At 49.8% G+C, this 16,454-nt stretch overlaps 5 non-coding genes across 5 annotated transcripts; all 5 read right to left on the bottom strand.

Annotated features, from left to right (window-relative positions):
- Positions 1–56: 56 nt before the first annotated feature.
- Positions 57–175, bottom strand: LOC139360417 (5S ribosomal RNA). Its single transcript, XR_011617790.1, has one exon. It is a non-coding gene; the product is annotated as a 5S ribosomal RNA (ribosomal RNA).
- Positions 176–4,544: 4,369 nt separating this feature from the next.
- Positions 4,545–4,663, bottom strand: LOC139360415 (5S ribosomal RNA). Its single transcript, XR_011617777.1, has one exon. It is a non-coding gene; the product is annotated as a 5S ribosomal RNA (ribosomal RNA).
- Positions 4,664–7,471: 2,808 nt separating this feature from the next.
- On the bottom strand, positions 7,472–7,590 carry LOC139360411 (5S ribosomal RNA). Its single transcript, XR_011617768.1, has one exon. It is a non-coding gene; the product is annotated as a 5S ribosomal RNA (ribosomal RNA).
- Positions 7,591–11,943: 4,353 nt separating this feature from the next.
- Positions 11,944–12,062, bottom strand: LOC139360407 (5S ribosomal RNA). The gene has a single exon (XR_011617765.1). It is a non-coding gene; the product is annotated as a 5S ribosomal RNA (ribosomal RNA).
- A 2,800-nt stretch (positions 12,063–14,862) lies between these two features.
- LOC139360405 (5S ribosomal RNA) lies at positions 14,863–14,981 on the bottom strand. Its single transcript, XR_011617763.1, has one exon. It is a non-coding gene; the product is annotated as a 5S ribosomal RNA (ribosomal RNA).
- Positions 14,982–16,454: the final 1,473 nt, after the last annotated feature.

Here is a 16,454-nt window from a genome sequence, read left to right as displayed (position 1 = left end):
AGAGAAGGGAAGAAAGGAAGGTAGAAAAGAAAGAAAGAGAAGAAAGCAAGCCAAAAAGCCTACAGCACCCGGTATTCCCAGGCGGTCTCCCATCCAAGTACTAACCAGGCCCGACCCTGCTTAGCTTCCGAGATCAGACGAGATCGGGCGCGTTCAGGGTGGTATGGCCGTAGACGCCGGCAGAGGCGCCTGGTTGCCCCAAGAGCCCGGCCCAGCCATGCCCGCCGGCTTCCAGCCCGCACCGCCAGCCCGGGGTCGTCGTGCTCGGATCGGGATCCCGGAGCCTCTTCGCCTGCTGCCTCTCCCGGCTGCCGAGCTCCCGAGCTTCCACCACGTCGGGCCCGCTCGGAACAGGGAGTGCTCCGAGGCGTCAGGGCCCACAGCCCACGATCCTGGGACCCCGTCGGGTCCTCCGCGCTGTCGCGCAGGTATTCTTTGGGATCCCTGCCGCTCAGGAATCCTGCGAGGCCCCCTCTTGCCCCCTCACCCAGAGTCGTCGAGGCTGGCGAAGGGCGAACAGCGTATTATCAAATGTCTTCTCTGACCACAACAAAATCGAGTTAAAAATCAATAATACAAGGAAAACTGATAAACTGACCTGTTTTCTTTTTGGAAAGTAAAGAACACACTGCTATGGTCTGAATGTCCCCCAAAATTTATATGCTGAAATTTATTTGCCAATATGATAGTATTAAGAGGTGGGCACTGGCCTGGGGTGGTGGCTAACGCTGTCATCCCAGCACTTTGGAAGGGAAAGGCAGTCAGATTGTTCGAGCCCAGGAGTTCAAGACCAGCCAGGGCAAAATGGCAAAACTTGTCTCTAGAATAAACACCAAATTCGGTGGGCGTGGTGGTGCAGGCCTGTAGTCCCAGCTACTCAGGAGGCTGAAGCAGGAGGACTGGTTGAGCCTGGGAGGTCAAGGCTGCAGTGAGCCATGATCAGGCTACAGGCTACTGCACTGCCGTAGGGGCAATACAATGAGACCCTGTCTCAAAAAAAAAAAAAGGGTAAAAAGGTGGATTCTTTAGGAGGCGATTATCTCATGAGGGTAGAAGTCCTTATGGATGAAATTAGAGCCCTTAGAAAAGGACTTGAGTGGGTTCATTCCCTCCGTCTCCTCCGTGTGGGGACACAATGTTCTTCCCCTCTGAAAGATGAAGCAACGTTGTGTCATCTTGGAAGGAGAGACTGGGCCCTCCTTAGACACTGAATGGGCTGATGACTTGACCTTGGACACCCCAGCCTTGAGAACTGAGAGAAATAAATGTCTCTTTTTAATAAATTATCCAGTCTCAGGTATTTGAAGAGATTCAGATATTTTCTTAAACAACCAATGGGTTAAAGAAGAAACCACAAGAGAAATCAGAAAATACAGTTGGGTGTCAGTATCCACAGGGGATTGGTTCCAGGACCCCATAAGTAGGCCAAAATCCACACAGAGTCAAGTCTTGCAGTTGGCCCTGTAAAACCTGGGCATTAAAAAAGTTAGGCCGCTGTATCCTCAGGGTTTGCGCTCTGTGAAGACTGTATTTTCAATCTGCCTTTGGTTACAGATGCAGAATTAATGAAATCAGAGGACCTACTGTACTTATTGAAAACAATTCCTGTATAAGTGCACCCTTGCAGTTCAAACCCATGTTGTTCAAGGCTCAGCTGTACTCAGAAATGAATGAAAATGAAAACACAGCATAGCCAAACTTTGGGATGCAGTGAAAGCAGTGCTAACAGGGAAATTTATAGTGTGAAATGCTTACATGAAAAAAACCTAAAGAAAGCCAGGCGTCGCGGTTAATGCCTGTAATCCCAGCACTTTGGGAGGCTGAGGTGAGCCAATCACCTGAGGTCAGGAGTTCGAGACTAGCCTGAACAACAGGGAGAAACCCTGTCTCTGCTGAAAATACAAAATTAGCCGGTTGTGGTGGCAGGCGCCTGTAATCCCAGCGACTTGGGAGGCTGAAGCAAGAGAATTGCTTAAACCTGGGAGGCAGAGGTTGCAGTGAGCCGAGATCGCACCATTGCACTCCAGCCTGGCCAACAAGAGCGAGACTCCCTCTCAAAAGGAAACAAAACAAAAAACACCCAAAGGACCTCAAATTAGCACTCTAAATTTACACTTTAGGCACTAGAAAAGAACAAATTAAACCCTAGGAAGGAAAGAAAGAAAGATTAATTCAGAAATAAATAAAACAGAAAATACAAAAATGGAGAAAATCAACAAAACTGAAAGTTGGTTTTTTAAAAGATAAAATTGACAAACTTTATGGAGTGACTAAGAAAAAAAGAGAGAATACTCAAATTACTAAAATCAGAAATGGAAGTGGGGACATTACTATTGGATCCAGTCAAAATGAAAACGATTGGCAGGGTGAAGTGGCTCACACCTATAATCCCAGCACTTTGGGAGGCCGAGGCATGCAGATCACTTGAGGTTAGGAGTTCAAGACTAACCTGGCCAACATGGTGAAACCATCTCTACTAAAAATACAAAAAAAAAATAGCCGGGTGTGGTGGTAGGCCCCTGTAATCCCAGCTACTCGGGAGGTTCAGGCAGGTGAATCACTTTAGCTCAGGAGTTCAAGACCAGCCTGGGAGACATGGTCAAACCCGGTCTCTACAAAAAAAAAAAAAAAAAAAAAAAAAAAAAAAAAAGATAAAAAGGAAAGAAAAAAAATAAATTAATTAAAGAAAGAAAGAAAGAAAGAAAGAAGAAAATTCAGCCCATCTTGATGGCAAAAGCCTGTTGTCCCAGCTACTGAGGAGGCTGAGGTAGGAGGATCGCTTGAACCTGGGAGGTGGAGGTTGTAATGAGCCTAGATCACACCACTGCACTCTAGCCTGGGTGACAGATGAGATCCTGTCTCAAAGAAATAAATGAATAGGATTGTAAGAGAGTGCTAAGAACAATTGTACACCAACATATTGGATAACTTGGATGAAATGGACAAATTCCTAGGAACATGAACCCTACCAAGACTAAATCACAAAGAAAGTGAAAATCTGAATAGACGAGTAACTAGTAAGGAGACTGAATCAGTAACCCAATATCTCCTGCCAAAAAAAAAAAAAAAAAAAAAAAAAAAAAAGCCTTGGACTTGACTTCTCTATCAAATATTTAGAGAACGAATAGTAATCCTTGTTAATCCTGCCAAAACCTTGAAGAGGAGGGAGTATTCCCTAACTCATTCTATGAGGCTACAATTGCCCTGATACCAAAGCAAGACAAAGATTTTACAAGAGAAAACTGTAGAATAATATCCCATATGAAGATCGATGCCTAAAACTCCTCACCATATCCTAAGACTGTGAGGTGAAATTCATCACAGAAAAGGAAAGCCAAGCAGAAGCCTAAAACTATACCCCTAGTCTGACCGGGCGCTGGTGACTCACGCCTGTAATCCTAGCACTTTGGGTATCCTAGCACTTTGGGAAAGTGGGTGGATCGCCTGAAGTTGGGAGTTCCAGACCAAGACCAAGCTAACCAACATGGAGAAACCCCGTCTCTACTAAAAATACAAAATTAGCCAGGTGTGGTGGTGCATGCCTGTAATCCCAGCTACTCAGGAGGCTGAGGCAGGAGAATGGCGTGAACCCGGGAGGCGGAGCTTGCAGTGGGCCCAGATCTTGCCACTGCACTCCAGGTTGGGTGACAGAGTGAGACTCCGTCTGGAAGAAAAAGGAAAGAAAGAAAGAAACCAAGTAGGAAAGAAAGAAAGAAAGAAAGAAAGAAAGAAAGAAAGAAAGAAAGAAAGAAAGAAAGAAAGAAAGAAAGAAAGAAAGAAAGAAAGAAAGAAAAGAAAGAAAGAAAGAGAGAGAAAGAGAGAGAGAGAAAGAAAGAGAGAGAAAGAAAGAGAGAGAAAGAAAGAAGGGAAAGATAGTAAGGGAAGAAAAAGAAAAGAATGAAAGTAAGAAGGAAAGAAAGAAAGGAAGAAAGAGGCAAAGACCGAAGAAAGAATGAAAGAAAGAAAGAAAGAGAAAGGAAGAAAGTGAGAAAGAAAGAAAAGCAAGAGAAAAGGAAAGAACGAAATAAAGAAAGAGAAAGAGAAAGAAAGAGACAGAGAGATAGGAGAAAGAAAGAAAGAAGGAAAGAAAAGAAAAGAGAAAGAAAGAAAACAAAGATAGCAAAGGAAGAAAAAGAAAAGAAGGAAAGAAAGAGAGAAAGAGTGAGAAAGAGAGAGAGAGAGAAAGAAGGAAAGAAAGAAAGAAAACAAAGAGAAAGAAAGAAGGAAGGAAAGAAAGAAAGAAAGAGTGATAGAGAGATAGAGAGGAAGGAAGAAAGGAAGGAAGGAAGAAAGAAAGAGAAAGAGAGAGAGACAAAGAAAGAAAGGAAAGATAGCAAGGGGAGAAACAGAAAAGAATGAAAGTAAGAAGGAAAGCACAAGAGAGAGAAAGAGCGAGATAGAAAGAGGGAGAGAGAGAAAGAAAGAAGGAAAGAAAGAAAGAAAGGAAAGAAAGAGAGAAAGAAGGAAAGAAAGAAAGAAGAGTGAGTGAGAGAAGGGAAGAAAGGAAGGTAGAAAAGAAAGAAAGAGAAGAAAGCAAGCCAAAAAGCCTACAGCACCCGGTATTCCCAGGCGGTCTCCCATCCAAGTACTAACCAGGCCCGACCCTGCTTAGCTTCCGAGATCAGACGAGATCGGGCGCGTTCAGGGTGGTATGGCCGTAGACGCCGGCAGAGGCGCCTGGCTGCCCCAAGAGCCCGGCCCAGCCATGCCCGCCGGCTTCCAGCCCGCACCGCCAGCCCGGGGTCGTCGTGCTCGGATCGGGATCCCGGAGCCTCTTCGCCTGCTGCCTCTCCCGGCTGCCGAGCTCCCGAGCTTCCACCACGTCGGGCCCGCTCGGAACAGGGAGTGCTCCGAGGCGTCGGGGCCCAGGGCCCACGATCCTGGGACCCCGGCGGGTCCTCCGCCCTGTCGTGGAGGTATTCTTTTGGATCCCTGGCCGCTGGGGAGCTCCTGCGAGGCCCCCTCTTGGCCCACACCCCCAGAGGCGTCAGGGCTGGCCAAGGGCGAACAGCCGGCCCAGCCGCGCCTGGCCTTTTTCTCACAACGCCCCCACCACGGTGGCTTGTCCCGACCAAGACCCGGCCGGTGGGCAAGAGGGCGTGGGGGCTGGGGTGTTGGGGGATGGCCCTGCTTTGCCCCGGGCTGGCACTAGAGCCGGCAGCCTGATCCCCGGCGAGAGGGGCTGAGAGAAACCCAGAAACACCCCACCACCACCAGCAGCAAATCCACAGCCCCACACACAGACACACCCGGGCGCTCGCGCGCGGGAACCCACACACGCGCGCGCGCTCAGACACAGACACAGACACACACACACACACACACACACACACACACACATACGTGCACACACAAACGGCTTGAAGGAGAGCAAGGAAGAGATAGATGGAGAGATTGAAACCGAGGGAGGGAGAGAGACAGCGATCGAGAGAGACAGGGGAGGTGGAGAGGGAAAGAGACAGAGAGGCAGAGATAGAGAGAGGGACAGAGAGAGCGAGAAAGACAGACAGAGAGGGAGAGACAGAGGAAAGGCGACAGAAATAGCGCGAGGTGCAGGGGCAAACCCAGAAGAGAGAGGGGCAGGGAGCTAGAGAGCGAGAGCGATAGAGCCTTGGAGAGGGAGCGCCCTGCTCCCGTAGGCAGGGCCCTTTTGAGCAGGCCGGGATAGGGTGGAGGGGGCTTGGGCTGGGCCAGAACAGGGTGGCCAGGCCGTCCATGCGAGAGGAGCAACGGAGCGCTGAGACGGGTTTTGTCTTGGATTAATTGCTTGCTTTGGGGGTGGGTTTCGTAGGCTCCTTCCTGTGTTGGCACCTCCCTGTGCTCTTGGTGCGGTGCGGTGGGCCCCTTGATTTGCAGAGTGCGCCCGCCCTTTTGGCGGGAGCCGTGGCACCGGGCGTGCCCACGGGGCCCGAGGCCTGGGTCTCTGGCGTGTCCTCGGGACTGGAGTTTACGCGAAGTTGGTGGCAATGGGAATCCGGGTGCACAGGGACTGTTTTCCTGGTTGCTGGCGAAGCAATGTCCTTCCCCCGGATAAAGCAGCCCCTGCGTTCTGGAGCGGAGGTCTCGGCTGGCGTCTGTGGCACCCGCTGGCCCTGCCCGCCCCTTCCCCCGGTTTGGAAGGTTGCGGCGGCGCCCGCCCGGTGAATGGATTGAATCGCCTGTGCGTTCCGGGAGCGGGAAGGCGCCGGGAACGGCAGGGAACCCGCGCCTGCGCCTTTGGGGTCCGGCCTCCTGCCCTCCAGGGCTGGAGCCGGGCTCCTGGCCGGGCGGCGGCGAGGCGCAAGCGGTGGGATGCTGCTGCCCGGTGGTGCTTTGGTGGCGGACCCCCAGGAGGAGGTCCCCGGCTGCGGCGGGGGTGTAGGCGGGCGACAAGGGGGGAGCAGAGTCCGGGGAGGTTGGGAAGCATGGCGATAGTAGGGGCAAGGGAGGGAGAGGGGAAGCCACAAAAGCCTACAGCAGGCCGGGCGCGGTGGATCACGCCTGTAATGCCAGCACTTTGGGAGGCCGAGGCGGGTGGATCACGAGGTCAGGAGATCCAGACCAGCCTGGCTAACACGGTGAAACCCCGTCTCCACTAAAACTACAAAACATGAGCCGGGCGTGGTGGCGGGCGCCTGTAGTCCCAGCTGCTTGGGAGGCTGAGGCAGGAGAATGGCGTGAACCCGGGAGGCGGAGCTTGCAGTGAGCCGAGATCTTGCCACTGCACTCCAGGCTGGGTGACAGCGAGACTCCGTCTGGAAGAAAAAGGAAAGACAGAAAGAAAGAAGGAAAGAAAGAAAGAAGGAAGGAAAGAAAGAAAGAAGGAAGGAAAGAAAGAAAGAAGGAAGGAAAGAAAGAAAGAAAGAAAGAAAGGAGCAAAAAGAGAAGAAAGAAAGAAAGAAAGAAAGAAAGAAAGAAAGAAAGAAAGAAAGAAAGAAAGAAAGAGAAAGGAAGAAAAGAAAGTGAGAAAGAAAAGCAAGAAACAAGGAAAGAATGAAATAAAGAAAGAGAGAGAAAGAAAGGGACAGAGAGATAGGAGAAAGAAAGAAAGAAGGAAAGAAAGAAAGAAGAAAGAACGAGAAGAAAGAAAAGGAAGATAGCAAGGGAAGAAAAAGAAAAGAATGAAAGAAGGAAAGAAAGAGCAAGCAAGAGAGAGGGAGAGAGAAAGAAAGAAGGAAAGAAAGGAGGAAGGATAGAAAGAAAGATAGGTAGAAAGAAAGAAAGAAGGAAAGACAGCAGAACGAAAGAAAGAAAGAGAGAGAGACAAAGAAAGAAAGGAAAGATAGCAAGGGAAGAAACAGAAAAGAATGAAAGTAAGAAGGAAAGCACAAGAGAGAGAAAGAGCGAGATAGAGGGAGAGAGAGAAAAAAGGAAAGAAAGAAAGAAAGAAAGGAAAGAAAGAGAGAAAGAAGGAAAGAAAGAAAGAAGAGTGAGTGAGAGAAGGGAAGAAAGGAAGGTAGAAAAGAAAGAAAGAGAAGAAAGCAAGCCAAAAAGCCTACAGCACCCGGTATTCCCAGGCGGTCTCCCATCCAAGTACTAACCAGGCCCGACCCTGCTTAGCTTCCGAGATCAGACGAGATCGGGCGCGTTCAGGGTGGTATGGCCGTAGACGCCGGCAGAGGCGCCTGGCTGCCCCAAGAGCCCGGCCCAGCCATGCCCGCCGGCTTCCAGCCCGCACCGCCAGCCCGGGGTCGTCGTGCTCGGATCGGGATCCCGGAGCCTCTTCGCCTGCTGCCTCTCCCGGCTGCCGAGCTCCCGAGCTTCCACCACGTCGGGCCCGCTCGGAACAGGGAGTGCTCCGAGGCGTCAGGGCCCACAGCCCACGATCCTGGGACCCCGTCGGGTCCTCCGCGCTGTCGCGCAGGTATTCTTTGGGATCCCTGCCGCTCAGGAATCCTGCGAGGCCCCCTCTTGCCCCCTCACCCAGAGTCGTCGAGGCTGGCGAAGGGCGAACAGCGTATTATCAAATGTCTTCTCTGACCACAACAAAATCGAGTTAAAAATCAATAATACAAGGAAAACTGATAAACTGACCTGTTTTCTTTTTGGAAAGTAAAGAACACACTGCTATGGTCTGAATGTCCCCCAAAATTTATATGCTGAAATTTATTTGCCAATATGATAGTATTAAGAGGTGGGCACTGGCCTGGGGTGGTGGCTAACGCTGTCATCCCAGCACTTTGGAAGGGAAAGGCAGTCAGATTGTTCGAGCCCAGGAGTTCAAGACCAGCCAGGGCAAAATGGCAAAACTTGTCTCTAGAATAAACACCAAATTCGGTGGGCGTGGTGGTGCAGGCCTGTAGTCCCAGCTACTCAGGAGGCTGAAGCAGGAGGACTGGTTGAGCCTGGGAGGTCAAGGCTGCAGTGAGCCATGATCAGGCTACAGGCTACTGCACTGCCATAGGGGCAATACAATGAGACCCTGTCTCAAAAAAAAAAAAAGGGTAAAAAGGTGGATTCTTTAGGAGGCGATTATCTCATGAGGGTAGAAGTCCTTATGGATGAAATTAGAGCCCTTAGAAAAGGACTTGAGTGGGTTCATTCCCTCCGTCTCCTCCGTGTGGGGACACAATGTTCTTCCCCTCTGAAAGATGAAGCAACGTTGTGTCATCTTGGAAGGAGAGACTGGGCCCTCCTTAGACACTGAATGGGCTGATGACTTGACCTTGGACACCCCAGCCTTGAGAACTGAGAGAAATAAATGTCTCTTTTTAATAAATTATCCAGTCTCAGGTATTTGAAGAGATTCAGATATTTTCTTAAACAACCAATGGGTTAAAGAAGAAACCACAAGAGAAATCAGAAAATACAGTTGGGTGTCAGTATCCACAGGGGATTGGTTCCAGGACCCCATAAGTAGGCCAAAATCCACACAGAGTCAAGTCTTGCAGTTGGCCCTGTAAAACCTGGGCATTAAAAAAGTTAGGCCGCTGTATCCTCAGGGTTTGCGCTCTGTGAAGACTGTATTTTCAATCTGCCTTTGGTTACAGATGCAGAATTAATGAAATCAGGGGACCTACTGTACTTATTGAAAACAATTCCTGTATAAGTGCACCCTTGCAGTTCAAACCCATGTTGTTCAAGGCTCAGCTGTACTCAGAAATGAATGAAAATGAAAACACAGCATAGCCAAACTTTGGGATGCAGTGAAAGCAGTGCTAACAGGGAAATTTATAGTGTGAAATGCTTACATGAAAAAAACCTAAAGAAAGCCAGGCGTCGCGGTTAATGCCTGTAATCCCAGCACTTTGGGAGGCTGAGGTGAGCCAATCACCTGAGGTCAGGAGTTCGAGACTAGCCTGAACAACAGGGAGAAACCCTGTCTCTGCTGAAAATACAAAATTAGCCGGTTGTGGTGGCAGGCGCCTGTAATCCCAGCGACTTGGGAGGCTGAAGCAAGAGAATTGCTTAAACCTGGGAGGCAGAGGTTGCAGTGAGCCGAGATCGCACCATTGCACTCCAGCCTGGCCAACAAGAGCGAGACTCCCTCTCAAAAGGAAACAAAACAAAAAACACCCAAAGGACCTCAAATTAGCACTCTAAATTTACACTTTAGGCACTAGAAAAGAACAAATTAAACCCTAGGAAGGAAAGAAAGAAAGATTAATTCAGAAATAAATAAAACAGAAAATACAAAAATGGAGAAAATCAACAAAACTGAAAGTTGGTTTTTTAAAAGATAAAATTGACAAACTTTATGGAGTGACTAAGAAAAAAAGAGAGAATACTCAAATTACTAAAATCAGAAATGGAAGTGGGGACATTACTATTGGATCCAGTCAAAATGAAAACGATTGGCAGGGTGAAGTGGCTCACACCTATAATCCCAGCACTTTGGGAGGCCGAGGCATGCAGATCACTTGAGGTTAGGAGTTCAAGACTAACCTGGCCAACATGGTGAAACCATCTCTACTAAAAATACAAAAAAAAAATAGCCGGGTGTGGTGGTAGGCCCCTGTAATCCCAGCTACTCGGGAGGTTCAGGCAGGTGAATCACTTTAGCTCAGGAGTTCAAGACCAGCCTGGGAGACATGGTCAAACCCGGTCTCTACAAAAAAAAAAAAAAAAAAGATAAAAAGGAAAGAAAAAAAATAAATTAAAGAAAGAAAGAAAGAAAGAAAGAAAGAAAGAAGAAAATTCAGCCCATCTTGATGGCAAAAGCCTGTTGTCCCAGCTACTGAGGAGGCTGAGGTAGGAGGATCGCTTGAACCTGGGAGGTGGAGGTTGTAATGAGCCTAGATCACACCACTGCACTCTAGCCTGGGTGACAGATGAGATCCTGTCTCAAAGAAATAAATGAATAGGATTGTAAGAGAGTGCTAAGAACAATTGTACACCAACATATTGGATAACTTGGATGAAATGGACAAATTCCTAGGAACATGAACCCTACCAAGACTAAATCACAAAGAAAGTGAAAATCTGAATAGACGAGTAACTAGTAAGGAGACTGAATCAGTAACCCAATATCTCCTGCCAAAAAAAAAAAAAAAAAAAAAAAAAAGCCTTGGACTTGACTTCTCTATCAAATATTTAGAGAACGAATAGTAATCCTTGTTAATCCTGCCAAAACCTTGAAGAGGAGGGAGTATTCCCTAACTCATTCTATGAGGCTACAATTGCCCTGATACCAAAGCAAGACAAAGATTTTACAAGAGAAAACTGTAGAATAATATCCCATATGAAGATCGATGCCTAAAACTCCTCACCATATCCTAAGACTGTGAGGTGAAATTCATCACAGAAAAGGAAAGCCAAGCAGAAGCCTAAAACTATACCCCTAGTCTGACCGGGCGCTGGTGACTCACGCCTGTAATCCTAGCACTTTGGGTATCCTAGCACTTTGGGAAAGTGGGTGGATCGCCTGAAGTTGGGAGTTCCAGACCAAGACCAAGCTAACCAACATGGAGAAACCCCGTCTCTACTAAAAATACAAAATTAGCCAGGTGTGGTGGTGCATGCCTGTAATCCCAGCTACTCAGGAGGCTGAGGCAGGAGAATGGCGTGAACCCGGGAGGCGGAGCTTGCAGTGGGCCCAGATCTTGCCACTGCACTCCAGGTTGGGTGACAGAGTGAGACTCCGTCTGGAAGAAAAAGGAAAGAAAGAAAGAAACCAAGTAGGAAAGAAAGAAAGAAAGAAAGAAAGAAAGAAAGAAAGAAAGAAAGAAAGAAAGAAAGAAAGAAAGAAAGAAAGAAAGAAAGAAAGAAAAGAAAGAAAGAAAGAAAGAGAGAGAAAGAGAGAGAGAGAAAGAAAGAGAGAGAAAGAAAGAGAGAGAAAGAAAGAAGGGAAAGATAGTAAGGGAAGAAAAAGAAAAGAATGAAAGTAAGAAGGAAAGAAAGAAAGGAAGAAAGAGGCAAAGACCGAAGAAAGAATGAAAGAAAGAAAGAAAGAGAAAGGAAGAAAGTGAGAAAGAAAGAAAAGCAAGAGAAAAGGAAAGAACGAAATAAAGAAAGAGAAAGAGAAAGAAAGAGACAGAGAGATAGGAGAAAGAAAGAAAGAAGGAAAGAAAAGAAAAGAGAAAGAAAGAAAACAAAGATAGCAAAGGAAGAAAAAGAAAAGAAGGAAAGAAAGAGAGAAAGAGTGAGAAAGAGAGAGAGAGAGAAAGAAGGAAAGAAAGAAAGAAAACAAAGAGAAAGAAAGAAGGAAGGAAAGAAAGAAAGAAAGAGTGATAGAGAGATAGAGAGGAAGGAAGAAAGGAAGGAAGGAAGAAAGAAAGAGAAAGAGAGAGAGACAAAGAAAGAAAGGAAAGATAGCAAGGGGAGAAACAGAAAAGAATGAAAGTAAGAAGGAAAGCACAAGAGAGAGAAAGAGCGAGATAGAAAGAGGGAGAGAGAGAAAGAAAGAAGGAAAGAAAGAAAGAAAGGAAAGAAAGAGAGAAAGAAGGAAAGAAAGAAAGAAGAGTGAGTGAGAGAAGGGAAGAAAGGAAGGTAGAAAAGAAAGAAAGAGAAGAAAGCAAGCCAAAAAGCCTACAGCACCCGGTATTCCCAGGCGGTCTCCCATCCAAGTACTAACCAGGCCCGACCCTGCTTAGCTTCCGAGATCAGACGAGATCGGGCGCGTTCAGGGTGGTATGGCCGTAGACGCCGGCAGAGGCGCCTGGCTGCCCCAAGAGCCCGGCCCAGCCATGCCCGCCGGCTTCCAGCCCGCACCGCCAGCCCGGGGTCGTCGTGCTCGGATCGGGATCCCGGAGCCTCTTCGCCTGCTGCCTCTCCCGGCTGCCGAGCTCCCGAGCTTCCACCACGTCGGGCCCGCTCGGAACAGGGAGTGCTCCGAGGCGTCGGGGCCCAGGGCCCACGATCCTGGGACCCCGGCGGGTCCTCCGCCCTGTCGTGGAGGTATTCTTTTGGATCCCTGGCCGCTGGGGAGCTCCTGCGAGGCCCCCTCTTGGCCCACACCCCCAGAGGCGTCAGGGCTGGCCAAGGGCGAACAGCCGGCCCAGCCGCGCCTGGCCTTTTTCTCACAACGCCCCCACCACGGTGGCTTGTCCCGACCAAGACCCGGCCGGTGGGCAAGAGGGCGTGGGGGCTGGGGTGTTGGGGGATGGCCCTGCTTTGCCCCGGGCTGGCACTAGAGCCGGCAGCCTGATCCCCGGCGAGAGGGGCTGAGAGAAACCCAGAAACACCCCACCACCACCAGCAGCAAATCCACAGCCCCACACACAGACACACCCGGGCGCTCGCGCGCGGGAACCCACACACGCGCGCGCGCTCAGACACAGACACAGACACACACACACACACACACACACACACACACACACACATACGTGCACACACAAACGGCTTGAAGGAGAGCAAGGAAGAGATAGATGGAGAGATTGAAACCGAGGGAGGGAGAGAGACAGCGATCGAGAGAGACAGGGGAGGTGGAGAGGGAAAGAGACAGAGAGGCAGAGATAGAGAGAGGGACAGAGAGAGCGAGAAAGACAGACAGAGAGGGAGAGACAGAGGAAAGGCGACAGAAATAGCGCGAGGTGCAGGGGCAAACCCAGAAGAGAGAGGGACAGGGAGCTAGAGAGCGAGAGCGATAGAGCCTTGGAGAGGGAGCGCCCTGCTCCCGTAGGCAGGGCCCTTTTGAGCAGGCCGGGATAGGGTGGAGGGGGCTTGGGCTGGGCCAGAACAGGGTGGCCAGGCCGTCCATGCGAGAGGAGCAACGGAGCGCTGAGACGGGTTTTGTCTTGGATTAATTGCTTGCTTTGGGGGTGGGTTTCGTAGGCTCCTTCCTGTGTTGGCACCTCCCTGTGCTCTTGGTGCGGTGCGGTGGGCCCCTTGATTTGCAGAGTGCGCCCGCCCTTTTGGCGGGAGCCGTGGCACCGGGCGTGCCCACGGGGCCCGAGGCCTGGGTCTCTGGCGTGTCCTCGGGACTGGAGTTTACGCGAAGTTGGTGGCAATGGGAATCCGGGTGCACAGGGACTGTTTTCCTGGTTGCTGGCGAAGCAATGTCCTTCCCCCGGATAAAGCAGCCCCTGCGTTCTGGAGCGGAGGTCTCGGCTGGCGTCTGTGGCACCCGCTGGCCCTGCCCGCCCCTTCCCCCGGTTTGGAAGGTTGCGGCGGCGCCCGCCCGGTGAATGGATTGAATCGCCTGTGCGTTCCGGGAGCGGGAAGGCGCCGGGAACGGCAGGGAACCCGCGCCTGCGCCTTTGGGGTCCGGCCTCCTGCCCTCCAGGGCTGGAGCCGGGCTCCTGGCCGGGCGGCGGCGAGGCGCAAGCGGTGGGATGCTGCTGCCCGGTGGTGCTTTGGTGGCGGACCCCCAGGAGGAGGTCCCCGGCTGCGGCGGGGGTGTAGGCGGGCGACAAGGGGGGAGCAGAGTCCGGGGAGGTTGGGAAGCATGGCGATAGTAGGGGCAAGGGAGGGAGAGGGGAAGCCACAAAAGCCTACAGCAGGCCGGGCGCGGTGGATCACGCCTGTAATGCCAGCACTTTGGGAGGCCGAGGCGGGTGGATCACGAGGTCAGGAGATCCAGACCAGCCTGGCTAACACGGTGAAACCCCGTCTCCACTAAAACTACAAAACATGAGCCGGGCGTGGTGGCGGGCGCCTGTAGTCCCAGCTGCTTGGGAGGCTGAGGCAGGAGAATGGCGTGAACCCGGGAGGCGGAGCTTGCAGTGAGCCGAGATCTTGCCACTGCACTCCAGGCTGGGTGACAGCGAGACTCCGTCTGGAAGAAAAAGGAAAGACAGAAAGAAAGAAGGAAAGAAAGAAAGAAGGAAGGAAAGAAAGAAAGAAGGAAGGAAAGAAAGAAAGAAGGAAGGAAAGAAAGAAAGAAAGAAAGAAAGGAGCAAAAAGAGAAGAAAGAAAGAAAGAAAGAAAGAAAGAAAGAAAGAAAGAAAGAAAGAGAAAGGAAGAAAAGAAAGTGAGAAAGAAAAGCAAGAAACAAGGAAAGAATGAAATAAAGAAAGAGAGAGAAAGAAAGGGACAGAGAGATAGGAGAAAGAAAGAAAGAAGGAAAGAAAGAAAGAAGAAAGAACGAGAAGAAAGAAAAGGAAGATAGCAAGGGAAGAAAAAGAAAAGAATGAAAGAAGGAAAGAAAGAGCAAGCAAGAGAGAGGGAGAGAGAAAGAAAGAAGGAAAGAAAGGAGGAAGGATAGAAAGAAAGATAGGTAGAAAGAAAGAAAGAAGGAAAGACAGCAGAACGAAAGAAAGAAAGAGAGAGAGACAAAGAAAGAAAGGAAAGATAGCAAGGGAAGAAACAGAAAAGAATGAAAGTAAGAAGGAAAGCACAAGAGAGAGAAAGAGCGAGATAGAGGGAGAGAGAGAAAAAAGGAAAGAAAGAAAGAAAGAAAGGAAAGAAAGAGAGAAAGAAGGAAAGAAAGAAAGAAGAGTGAGTGAGAGAAGGGAAGAAAGGAAGGTAGAAAAGAAAGAAAGAGAAGAAAGCAAGCCAAAAAGCCTACAGCACCCGGTATTCCCAGGCGGTCTCCCATCCAAGTACTAACCAGGCCCGACCCTGCTTAGCTTCCGAGATCAGACGAGATCGGGCGCGTTCAGGGTGGTATGGCCGTAGACGCCGGCAGAGGCGCCTGGCTGCCCCAAGAGCCCGGCCCAGCCATGCCCGCCGGCTTCCAGCCCGCACCGCCAGCCCGGGGTCGTCGTGCTCGGATCGGGATCCCGGAGCCTCTTCGCCTGCTGCCTCTCCCGGCTGCCGAGCTCCCGAGCTTCCACCACGTCGGGCCCGCTCGGAACAGGGAGTGCTCCGAGGCGTCAGGGCCCACAGCCCACGATCCTGGGACCCCGTCGGGTCCTCCGCGCTGTCGCGCAGGTATTCTTTGGGATCCCTGCCGCTCAGGAATCCTGCGAGGCCCCCTCTTGCCCCCTCACCCAGAGTCGTCGAGGCTGGCGAAGGGCGAACAGCGTATTATCAAATGTCTTCTCTGACCACAACAAAATCGAGTTAAAAATCAATAATACAAGGAAAACTGATAAACTGACCTGTTTTCTTTTTGGAAAGTAAAGAACACACTGCTATGGTCTGAATGTCCCCCAAAATTTATATGCTGAAATTTATTTGCCAATATGATAGTATTAAGAGGTGGGCACTGGCCTGGGGTGGTGGCTAACGCTGTCATCCCAGCACTTTGGAAGGGAAAGGCAGTCAGATTGTTCGAGCCCAGGAGTTCAAGACCAGCCAGGGCAAAATGGCAAAACTTGTCTCTAGAATAAACACCAAATTCGGTGGGCGTGGTGGTGCAGGCCTGTAGTCCCAGCTACTCAGGAGGCTGAAGCAGGAGGACTGGTTGAGCCTGGGAGGTCAAGGCTGCAGTGAGCCATGATCAGGCTACAGGCTACTGCACTGCCGTAGGGGCAATACAATGAGACCCTGTCTCAAAAAAAAAAAAAGGGTAAAAAGGTGGATTCTTTAGGAGGCGATTATCTCATGAGGGTAGAAGTCCTTATGGATGAAATTAGAGCCCTTAGAAAAGGACTTGAGTGGGTTCATTCCCTCCGTCTCCTCCGTGTGGGGACACAATGTTCTTCCCCTCTGAAAGATGAAGCAACGTTGTGTCATCTTGGAAGGAGAGACTGGGCCCTCCTTAGACACTGAATGGGCTGATGACTTGACCTTGGACACCCCAGCCTTGAGAACTGAGAGAAATAAATGTCTCTTTTTAATAAATTATCCAGTCTCAGGTATTTGAAGAGATTCAGATATTTTCTTAAACAACCAATGGGTTAAAGAAGAAACCACAAGAGAAATCAGAAAATACAGTTGGGTGTCAGTATCCACAGGGGATTGGTTCCAGGACCCCATAAGTAGGCCAAAATCCACACAGAGTCAAGTCTTGCAGTTGGCCCTGTAAAACCTGGGCATTAAAAAAGTTAGGCCGCTGTATCCTCAGGGTTTGCGCTCTGTGAAGACTGTATTTTCAATCTGCCTTTGGTTACAGATGCAGAATTAATGAAATCAGGGGACCTACTGTACTTATTGAAAACAATTCCTGTATAAGTGCACCCTTGCAGTTCAAACCCATGTTGTTCAAG

This window comes from Macaca nemestrina, chromosome 1, assembly GCF_043159975.1.
Source record: "Macaca nemestrina isolate mMacNem1 chromosome 1, mMacNem.hap1, whole genome shotgun sequence".
Lineage (NCBI taxonomy): Eukaryota > Metazoa > Chordata > Mammalia > Primates > Cercopithecidae > Macaca > Macaca nemestrina.
This window is presented reverse-complemented; position numbering and strand designations above follow the sequence as displayed.